Genomic DNA, 10144 nt, shown 5'->3' with positions numbered 1-10144 from the left:
AAACAAATATAACATGAACATTTAAAATTATAAATTTTGTATGTAATAAAATACAAATTAAAATACAATGGCAACTCTAGTAGCCGTATAAGAATTTAATGCAAAATTGTTCATATTATATGTGTGTATTTAAAATTGTGAATGAGAGTGTTTCAAATAAATGTCAAATAATTAAATAAAATTTCACAACTTACGTTTATTTATTATCCATCGATGTCAGCAGGCGCCGGATGACAGTAGACGGTTGCGTATGATTTATAAAGTTTCTCAATCACAATTATAGTATTTAATCAGAGTTTGTATTACGTATTAATGTATGTATTTAAGTATGGATTGTATTATAATATTAAGTTTAAAATCAATTTGTTATACAATACAATCCACAATATAGTGTATAGTGTAGGTTTTTAGGTGTTGGTATAGATTAAGTGTTCAAAGTGTAATTTTACTATAGCATATTTTAAGGAGTTAAAATTTATATAAACAGTAATTAAGGTGACCGTATTACTTTTGAATGAATTTAATTAATTTTGACAAGAATTTGTTATAAAATTTAATTGAATGCAAAACAAGAATTAAAATTGGTTTTAAATTATAGATTTTAGAATTTAGAAAAAGTTAAAATATTAAGCAAAATTAAGGAATTGTTGAATTTAGATTTTAAAGATTAATTTTGGGATTCAAATGTTAGGTTTAAGTTTCAATGTTGAAATTCAGGATCAGGATCTGAAGAATTTTGAATTTAACAAAGCAAAATGCTTAAATATGAATTTACGATCAATAAAAATTTTGTTCAAATTCAATAAACAGAACTTCTGGAGCAATCAAAATATTTAAAGATCTGGTCACCTTTATATGTAACACACAAAATTGGTTTGGGATTTGTGTCTTCCCTTAAGGGAAGACATAAGTCAAAATATACACAAAAAAATCACTGCAATTATAAAACAAACTGCTTCCAACATCAAATCTTAATAAACTCTTCCGTTTAAACTGGGTTCTCTTCACAAAATTGCTACTTGAAGTGATAACTGTACGACACAATTATTATAATCAATGGTCTTGAATGCAATGCCTTCTAAACAACGCCCAATACCCTAAAATAATTAACAAGTTAGACCACTAAAAACCATTACAATTTATAAAATCATTACCTTTAAAATTTGCTTAAAAAACAATGTAATAATTTTTCCTTTCTTAAATCCAGTTGAATGTCTAGTTTCAAAAATTCAAAATTAACGGCGACTATTCGAATCAACAAATTTTTTCATATGATGAAAATTTAAATTTTCCTGACAATTTAGAAATTACAAATTCATAGCCAACTCAAAAATCAAAATAAATAAAATTTAGTATTCCCTTACAAAGTTAAATTTCCTACACCCAACAAAAAATTTAGTAATAATTAAAGGTAAATTTAAATAATTTTAGATAATAATTAGACAGTCACCCTCACAAAGCAGATAAAAAGCAAAGCATGCTGAAGAATTTTATCTGAAAAAGGTGGCAGACTACTTCATATTTCAAAACGAGTTCATACCCATATATCCTTGATATGGTAAACTGCTGTATAACCGCCATGTACGTCCTCTAGCTCATAATTCACGTTCCCAATTCGCTTCCTAACAATTGCCTTAACACCAGTAGGTGCTAACTTAGCATTAAAATTATCAACCAAAGAACTTTGGGCGAAGTTTCGACGTATGACTGTTTGTCCGACATTAAACTCTCGTTTCCGCGATCTCAAATTGTAAGATTTAACGTTTCTGTCATAAGCCTCCTTTATCTTAGTACGAATAGAATTACGTAATAAATTAAAATTGTCCTGTCTTTCAATTTCGGTGTCTGTCTCCTCTAAAAGTTTCAAGTTCCTTAAAATCTTATAATCTTGACCATGAGTTACCATTGTCTGTCCGAATAAAAGCTCGTACGGAGTCCGACCTGTTGTCTGATGAAAACTACTGCGAATTGCACAATTAACACTTGGCAAAAACTCATCCCACTGTCGTTGATCATTGCGACAATAAGAGCGTAGAGCTTCATTTATCGATCTGTTTACCCTCTCGCTCGCGTTCGACTGGGGACTATGGATTGCCGTAAACTGATGTTCAATACCATATTTATCAACAAGTTTCTTAAATTCCGTAGATTTAAATTGGCTTCCGTTGTCTGAAATTATAATTTCAGGAACACCATAACAACAAAAAATTTCGTTCTGAAGATAATCGACAATTGGCTTGGTTATAAATTTTTTCAAGGGCTTTAAAAAAGTAAATTTTGTAAAATGATCTAAAATTATCAAAATTCCTATATTTCCCTTCCTAGTACGTGGAAAAGGTCCAATGATATCAATGTATAAACGCTGCAGAGGTCTTACCGTATCCACCATTTGACCCATAATTGGTCTAAGTGACATAGTTGGTGTTTTTGAAGTTTTGCAAGATAAACAATTGGTAACATATTCCTTGATATCAATCACTAATTTAGGCCAATAGAAAAATTGTCGAACACGATGTACGGTCTTTGCGATGCCACCATGTGCGGCATTTGGTATATCATGTGCTGCGAAAATAACATCCTTACGTAGTTCCAAAGGAACATATAGTTTCCAATTATCAGATTCGTCGAGGTTTCCAGATGTAAAGTTTGTCCTTTTGTATATAAATTTACCAATTACACGGTAATCAGGTAAGTCTGATTTGGAAAATTCATTCAATTGAGTATAATCAGGTGAGTCAAAGGCTGGTGAATTCAGATCAATGGAAGGCAATGTTTGTAATTCAATTTCGGCTACTGTCTCATCATCATCAAAGGCACGCGACAAAGCATCCGGAACAATGTTATCTTTACCTTTTCGGTGCTCTATGGTAAAGTCGAAGCCTTGTAATTTCAGCGCCCATCTGGCCAATCGACCAGATAAATCCTTTTGTCTCATGAGCCATTTGAGACTGGCATGGTCACTGATCACCCTAAATTCATGACCTTCGATGTATGCTCTAAACTTTTTGATTGCCAGAATCACAGCCAAACATTCCAGTTCTGTTATTGAATAATTCCTCTGGGCCTTGTTCAGTTTTTGGGACATAAATGCGATAGGCTTTTCGTTGCCATTGTCATCAAGTTGAGCTAAAACAGCTCCAACACCAACTGTACTAGCATCACATTGGATTATAAACGGTTTTTCAAAATCCGCATGTACCAAAATGGGTGCTGTAGTCAACTTCTCCTTAATGGTCTCGAAGGACTTTTGTGCATCATCTGTCCAAACAAATGCTTTTCTTTTCGACAATATTTCCGTCATAGGAAATGTAATAGTAGCATAATCATCGATAAATCGACGGTACCATCCGGCCATACCAAGAAATTGCCTGAGTTGTCTAACCGTTTTAGGAACCGGAAATTGGGAAATTGCATTAACTTTTCCGGGGTCTACTTTCAATGAACCTTCACCCACGACATAACCCAAATATTGGACTTGACGAATACAGAAACTACTCTTCTTAACATTTATAGTTAAGTTAGCTTTCCGAAGTTGTGTCGCCACCTCCTTTAAGTGTTTCAGATGTTCGTCAAAGTTTTTCGAAATAATCAGTAAGTCGTCAAGGTAAACGAAAACGTTAGTCTTTAAGTTATACGGAATGACTTGGTCCATTAATCTACACATTGTCTGTGGTGCATTGCATAATCCAAACGGCATTCTTGTAAATTGGTACAAGGGCCGATTGGGTATTGTGAACGCTGTCTTTTGTTTTGAGGTTTCGTCCAATTTAATTTGCCAAAATGCATCTTTAAGATCCACTTTAGAAATATAATAAATTGGAGGAAGCCTCGAAATTAGTCCGTCTATGTTTGGTATGGGGTAGGCGTCTTTTTTCGTAACGGAATTTAACTTTCTACTGTCCAAACAAAAACGTACTTTTCCTGGTTTAACAATTAAAACACCAGGCGATGACCAAGGAGATGACGGACATTCTTCGATAACGCCTAACTTTAACATACGGTCTATCTCGCCACATAGCAATTTCTCCCTTGCCGGTGATATCGGGTAATAACGTTGTTTGATAGGGGTTGAGTCGCCTGAATCTATGTTATGTTCCAATAATGTGGTACATCCCAGACCATCTCGTTCGGAGTTAGGGAAATATTCAACAACGATTTGTAATTGTCGTTTCTGCGATAATGTTAAGGGAATTTTATCCGAGTCTTCGTCAGAAACGATTTCATTAACCGAATTCAATGTGACAATTTGAATGCTAAACTTATCCCAAAAATCCATGCCACATATAATATTCTGAGTGATTGAAGGTATTAACAAAAATTCAATCGATTTATTCTGACCATTGTAACCTATTTCAAGACTTACTGTACCATGACAACGCTGGCGTTGACCGTCGGCTGTCCTCACATTACCAATACCCCGTATGTAGTCACCACATTCAATTATTTCGGAACACAATTCTCCGCCTATGACATTAACGTTTGCCCCACTGTCTAATAATGCAAAGTAGTTTCCATTGCGCAAATTTAACCTAACATAAGGTCGGTTGTCATTTTCCCTATTTACCAATGATGATATTGAATATTTGCTAAACTGTTTCCTATTCTTATAGAACTCACGCAGCCTTTTAATAGATCTGTTGACTGTCCGTTCACTATTTGATCCATTAAAAATTCTAGCTCTAGCAAGTTTATATTCCCTTAGGCGAATATGATATGGTCTTTGCAACGGATGAGTAATCGAAATCTCAGTAAAATTTGTCATATCCGGTGAATGTTTCCTCTCTAGTTGGTCTGTTATATCAAGTGTATTCGTATTAGCAGGTGAAATAGTTTTGTCAGGTTTAGTGTTGTGTAAAATATCATTCAATTTATTTTCGGATGTCCGTCCTTTTTCGCACGGACACCCTTTGATACGTTTCCCTGTTTGAGGCAACAATTAGGACATTTGGGTTTGAAAATATTCTTCGCCCCACAACCGTAACAAAAGATAGTCCTTGGTTCTAAACAGTCTATGAAACTGTGACCAATTCTGTCACAATTCCAACATTTTCCCGTTTTAATGATCATACATATTTCCGTATCATCCTCAACCAAATGTTTGTCCCTAACAAACTCATCATTATCGACGATGACTTCAGAAACCTGTGTCTTTTTGTACTCTCGTTTGGTATAGTTAGTCGATGCCATGTCTTTGACAAATTTCTCGTGTCTACGTACCGCACGACGTAAATGTGAAACACGAGATATTTCCAAATGAAGAATATCATGTCTGATCTCCGGTCTTAAATTTCGTTGTATAGTCTCACACAACTCGTGTTCAGATAAAGGAGTACGAAGTTTGTCACACAGAACCATGATTGCCTCATAAAATTCGTCAAAGGTTTCGTTATGTCTTTGCTTTCTTCGTATTATATCATCCCTAATGTCAAAATCCGTTCCACCATCCTTATACTGTCTTTTCATTGCGTCACATAGATCTTCCCAGTCCATGTCAACACAACTGCGGTGGAATCGCCAAAACCACTTTAACGCCTTTCCCTCAAACAAAATATGGGCGTGTCCACAAAGAAGTCCGAAATCACCCCTAAGGTTCGCATTCGTCAAGGTATTTATCCTATATATGAATTCGTCTACGGTAATTTCCGAAGAATCACCAGTAAAACGAACCTTCCAATTTCGGATTATGTTTAAAACTCTTTCCGAATTCCCACCAAAAATCCTATCTTGATATCGATCTTCGCGATTTTCCGGTCCATTTCGATGGTTTCTCGATGTTTCGCTTCTATCATCTCGATGTTCCGTTCGAATCGGAGCTACTTGTTCAGTCCTATCTAATCTCTGCTGTCCTACGGCTGGTTCCCGATTGGTTAAAGAAAAATTCCTAAAACCTTCCGCAATCATATCTGTCATTTCAGTTCTAAACTCCTGCAAAGAATGGTCAACTATACGACGAATATTATTCTGAACATTTTCCTGTTCGATGGCTTCCCTACGCGTTTGCATACGAGTCATTGGTCTTCGATTTGAATTCGCAGGCGTCTGTGCATCACCACCAGCTTCAGGATCTAATATATCCTGTTCCACTTGTGATGGTATATCTCCCGTACTACGAACTAGTGGCATTTTTACGATAAAACTAACAAAAAAAATCTATAGCTCAAAATCTATGTCCTTCTAACAGTTGAAGAAAAATGAAGTAAATAAAAACTGTATATTCGTTAAAATAAATTGTAAAAAAAAAATCTATCACAAAAGGAAATCGCACAAAAATATTTATAATGTAGCAACAATGTCAAAATATATCACTACTAGGTGAAGTCTGAAGGTAGGGTATAAGGAAAAAAAAATAAAAGGATAAGAAAACTAAAAATGAAACTTAAACAAAAGAAAAATACGGATAAATCAATCATCCTATACCGCAAGAAAATAGAGAAAGTATGAAAAAGAAAAAGAAAACTTGTAGCTGATGGATACTTTCGACAAACGTCAAAAGAATCAAATCCTAAACAACCATAAGTTTCAGAAAGATAATAAGAGATTGATTTTTCGTTATAGGAAAGTAACCGATTACAAACTCAGATACTTTAAGTCCATATAAACGAAAAATACAAACTAAGAAAAGTAAATTTTGAAGAATTAGAAGGAATCGAAAATTAAATAGAAACAGATTTAGAAGAGGGAATGTGTCGAACGAGGATTGTATCCGATAACCACCAGATCAACTTCTCAAGTTCGAACCCAAGCCCTGATAAACTTCTGACCCACTAAATATCAGACCGGGAATTGTTTATAATAACCACAATAAACAAATAAGTCCACAGCGATAAAATAATGAAACAAAAGTTAAAGGATAAATGAAAATATGATAGTTAAAGAGTCTACAGTGAAAATCATAACCCACAAAAGATTCAGAGTCCTCAGCATCTAGGTGAAAATTGCACAAAAAAAAATCTTAAAAATACGACTACTGAGGCCCCACGTTGGGCGCCAAAAATCTCTGTAACGATTCTTTCATGAGGTGGTTTGTTTATAGGAACGGTGCTACCTATTAATACGGCCGTGCTCGTCGGTGGGGGGGTGAGGTGTGTTCCCATATTAACTAAAAAAAAACTAAAATATTTGAATCCGTTACATTGACTTTACTTTAGGTAGCTAATTAAATAAATAATTCCCAAAGTAGAGAAGGAGAAGCGGTATAAGGTTGATGTGTAGCTTTAGCTGGAATTCGCTACACTGTTCCATAGCCCTCCCTCCATGCTGACAAAATTTAGATTCGACTGTCAGCCCAATAAAATAAAATAATATTAAAATAAAATCAAATAAATCTACCTACACCCATACCCTTGACTTCACTTTTCGCGAAAATAAAAACAGATTTATAATTCCATATTGAAAAGTTTATACAATATTAAAAATATTTATTAAAATTAAATTATAATAAAATTAGTTTCATTTGAATTTAAATATAATTATATAAAGCACAGAAAAAAATTGGTCACCTTAATTTAGGTAAATGTAAATATTATTCAAAATTATGAAAATTAGGTGACCTTATGTTTAAAAGAAATGAGAGGAAATTGTTAAAGTTGTGGAGTTCAAAAACAAATATAACATGAACATTTAAAATTATAAATTTTGTATGTAATAAAATACAAATTAAAATACAATGGCAACTCTAGTAGCCGTATAAGAATTTAATGCAAAATTGTTCATATTATATGTGTGTATTTAAAATTGTGAATGAGAGTGTTTCAAATAAATGTCAAATAATTAAATAAAATTTCACAACTTACGTTTATTTATTATTCATCGATGTCAGCAGGCGCCGGATGACAGTAGACGGTTGCGTATGATTTATAAAGTTTCTCAATCACAATTATAGTATTTAATCAGAGTTTGTATTACGTATTAATGTATGTATTTAAGTATGGATTGTATTATAATATTAAGTTTAAAATCAATTTGTTATACAATACAATCCACAATATAGTGTATAGTGTAGGTTTTTAGGTGTTGGTATAGATTAAGTGTTCAAAGTGTAATTTTACTATAGCATATTTTAAGGAGTTAAAATTTATATAAACAGTAATTAAGGTGACCGTATTACTTTTGAATGAATTTAATTAATTTTGACAAGAATTTGTTATAAAATTTAATTGAATGCAAAACAAGAATTAAAATTGGTTTTAAATTATAGATTTTAGAATTTAGAAAAAGTTAAAATATTAAGCAAAATTAAGGAATTGTTGAATTTAGATTTTAAAGATTAATTTTGGGATTCAAATGTTAGGTTTAAGTTTCAATGTTGAAATTCAGGATCAGGATCTGAAGAATTTTGAATTTAACAAAGCAAAATGCTTAAATATGAATTTACGATCAATAAAAATTTTGTTCAAATTCAATAAACAGAACTTCTGGAGCAATCAAAATATTTAAAGATCTGGTCACCTTTATATGTAACACACAAAATTGGTTTGGGATTTGTGTCTTCCCTTAAGGGAAGACGTAAGTCAAAATATACACAAAAAAATCACTGCAATTATAAAACAAACTGCTTCCAACATCAAATCTTAATAAACTCTTCCGTTTAAACTGGGTTCTCTTCACAAAATTGCTACTTGAAGTGATAACTGTACGACACAATTATTATAATCAATGGTCTTGAATGCAATGCCTTCTAAACAACGCCCAATACCCTAAAATAATTAACAAGTTAGACCACTAAAAACCATTACAATTTATAAAATCATTACCTTTAAAATTTGCTTAAAAAACAATGTAATAATTTTTCCTTTCTTAAATCCAGTTGAATGTCTAGTTTCAAAAATTCAAAATTAACGGCGACTATTCGAATCAACAAATTTTTTCATATGATGAAAATTTAAATTTTCCTGACAATTTAGAAATTACAAATTCATAGCCAACTCAAAAATCAAAATAAATAAAATTTAGTATTCCCTTACAAAGTTAAATTTCCTACACCCAACAAAAAATTTAGTAATAATTAAAGGTAAATTTAAATAATTTTAGATAATAATTAGACAGTCACCCTCACAAGTCCACAACGAAAATCTGCGTACGACACTCTTATGAATGTTGTGAAAAATGGAACTTTAGGGATTTTTTATTGGACGCTCCCGGTGGAACTGGACAAACTTTTTTAAAGCGTTAATTTTTGCAATGATACGCTCCCTGAATGATATTGCACTTGCTTCATCTGGAATTGTAGCTACGTTTTTGGAAGGCAATCGAAAAAAGTATTATCTTGTTTTAATTGGTTACCTGAACATCGACCTTTCAATCATAATGTAAACTAGAGGAGCAACTGTGAGTAAGCTGAGATTAAAAGTAATTACTCTCTCACAAATTTTATGACTGATACATTAAACACATTGAAGACAGCAGGCTTCACGACTTCACGAATACAAATGCTTCTGGCTGAAATTGCAGTCGTGCGGCAGCCGCTGAATTCTTTCAAAGACGACAGCTTCAAAGTAAACAGCTGATTTATAATTCAGTGGTATCACTTTAATAAAAAATAACCGTGCAAAATTCCAAAGTAATTAAGATTTAAACAATTATTTTGAGTAAATTTATATATGTGGTAATAATTTATGTACCTGTTATTAATTTATTTCAATATGGTTATCAGAAACTTCTCTTAATTAAGTAAAAAAAATATATTTTTTTAAGCACTAATTTGATTTACATTTTTTATTATATTAGCAACACTATTTCTGTTTTGAAGTTGACAAAAATAGAAATTAACCTAATTGGGCAGCAGCAGCAAATGAAGTCGTGTCGTCGTGAAGTTGTGCTGTCGTCAAAAGAATCGTCTTCATATAAACATGTGTATTCTATTTTTGACAGATTGAAGTCGGAAGTCTTCTGTCTTCAATGTGTTTAATGCATGACACAACAGGTTTAGGATTTTTGTCTCTCAGTAACGATTCTATGTATATTTTATTTTATTACCATAAGATTCATTGTACATATTTTCAAATCTAATGTAAATCAAACATAACCCAAACCTACATATGTGAATAAAAATTATCATTCAAAAATACGATTTTTTCTCTTTTTAACTATTTTTACACATTTCAAGCAGCTTTTCACAAATTCACATTTTCTTATGGGGACCTTG

The sequence above is a fragment of the Calliphora vicina genome, chromosome 1 (genome assembly GCF_958450345.1).
Source record: "Calliphora vicina chromosome 1, idCalVici1.1, whole genome shotgun sequence".
Lineage (NCBI taxonomy): Eukaryota > Metazoa > Arthropoda > Insecta > Diptera > Calliphoridae > Calliphora > Calliphora vicina.
Note: the sequence above shows the minus strand (reverse complement) of the source record.